Source organism: Myotis brandtii, unplaced genomic scaffold (genome assembly GCF_000412655.1).
Source record: "Myotis brandtii unplaced genomic scaffold, ASM41265v1 scaffold738, whole genome shotgun sequence".
In the NCBI taxonomy this organism is placed as follows: domain Eukaryota; kingdom Metazoa; phylum Chordata; class Mammalia; order Chiroptera; family Vespertilionidae; genus Myotis; species Myotis brandtii.
Genome location: NW_005370932.1, coordinates 16,355 through 18,173, shown reverse-complemented (window position 1 = coordinate 18,173; position 1,819 = coordinate 16,355). Strand labels below are relative to the sequence as shown.

The 1,819-nt window shown below is 48.7% G+C and overlaps 1 long non-coding RNA gene across 1 annotated transcript in view; it reads left to right on the top strand.

The window, feature by feature from the left end:
• The first annotated feature begins 323 nt into the window (after positions 1-323).
• LOC106724150 overlaps positions 324-1,819 on the top strand; it is a 7,947-nt gene continuing 6,451 nt past the window's right edge. The window contains exon 1 of the long non-coding RNA XR_001359903.1: positions 324-1,526. This is a non-coding gene — a long non-coding RNA (uncharacterized LOC106724150). The remainder of the gene's footprint in view (positions 1,527-1,819) is intronic.

Genomic DNA, 1,819 nt, shown 5'->3' with positions numbered 1-1,819 from the left:
CATCACCACTACACAAGAAGTGACCAAACTGAGGCCTTGGGCAGGGAAGTTGATCTGACCAAGTTTATTTTTGTGTGGAGGGTGAAGCAAAAGAAACAACATTTTCTGGAAAAGACTTGATAATTTTAAAATATCAATATGAATGTGTTTAGAAAGTGCCATCATATCTTTGAATACTACTTTCTAAGAAAACCTGTTTCTGTGGTTTCATAGGATTATATTTGGCTTTAGTCAAAGGATTAGGTATTTGAAAGTGGCACTTGTATTACTTCTCTTATTAAGACGATCAAATCTTTTTTTAAAAAAATTTTATTGAGGGCAAATTTCTCAGTCTTTTTACTGGTTGATGCTTTTTGGACTTTGTTGTTGTTGTTAATCCTCATCTGAGGATATTTTTTCCATTGGTTTTTAGAGAGTGAAAAGGAGGGAGAGAGGGAAGGGGGGAAGGAGGGAGAGAAGTCCATGTGAGAGAGTTACGTGGGTCGTGGGTCGGCTGACTTCTGCAGGTCCCCTACAGGGATCAGGCCCAGAAACCTGGGGTGCATGGGAGGACGCCCAACCGAATGAGCCACACCAGGCAGGGCTAAGATGATCAAATCTTACAGAAAGCTACAAACAGGTGCTTCCTAATATTCTTTGCCTCAGGGCTTTCTCCTAAAACGCCATAAACAGTTTTATGCTGTTTCTTTCCTAAAATCTGAAAATGACTTTTGTGGGGCAATCGGATGGGGGGCGGGGGGAGCATCTGAAGGATGAGAGACTTGGCAAAAAAAAAAATTTATTTCCAAGGATGCTTTAAATTCAGCCCTTGGGCCTGGTCTGCTCACAGAGACTTATAAAGAGTTCAGCCTTTTCCTGCCTTTCAAATAGGGTAACTAATCTTCCTTCAGCCCCTTTAAGGCGCCTGCAGGCAATTCTACTTCCAATGGGCCCTTTACTGAAAAGGAAGCTTCGTGGCGAACCTCTTTCCTTTGCCCTCCTATTAATCCAGCTCAAGTTCTGAGAGCAAACAGCAACAGCCAAAACAAATACTTTGGAGCCAACACTTAAGACTCAGCCTCACTTAACAGCAGAAGTAAGTAGGTTTGTTGGTTTAGCAAACAGGATAGGAGGTGGGGGAGAGGGGAGGGGATGAGAAAGGGCCCGCCCCTTGGGAGCGGGATTGGTTCCCTCTCTCCCGTAGCCGTTCATCTGGCACCTCGGTTGGGTAGGTGGAGACAAACTTGTCGTTCAGGTGGTGTCAAAATGAGCCCCGTAGGTGTGGGCTGTTCCCTAAGTTTGTGGTTGTAGATTTTCAAAGGGACAGACTTATTGGCTATGGGACCAAGTCTTCTGTAGCTCGAAGGATGTCATCGTAACAGGAGGCGCCAAGGAGCTTAAGGGTAACTCACGCAAGACCCAGAGAAAATGACGAACGTTCCTCGGGGGTTTGATTTTAGTTTCCTAAATGACGACGAAGCCAGGAAGATCCTTCAGGTGCTGGAAAGAAATGAGGAGCTGCAGAGGGCAGAGAAGGACAGAATCAGGTACAAAGCAGATGCGTTCTCTTCTCCCTGGACCTGCGTCGGGCGGCGGCCCGGGCGTGGGGGAGGGAGGCGCGGAGCTTTCCCGGGACACCTGTCTGGGGTCCTCAGACGCGCAGCATCCCCCGGTGCGCACCGGCCGGGGCAAATCTGCAGTGAGGTTTTCCCTTAAGGACTTTGGGGTGCCTGGATGGTGCTCTTTCTGCACACAGCATCCCAGACGGGCTCGGGTCCCGCGGGGTGGGGAGCGCCCCTGCCCTCGCCTTGCTGGCGCCTCATACTCCAGGGCGCTTCTC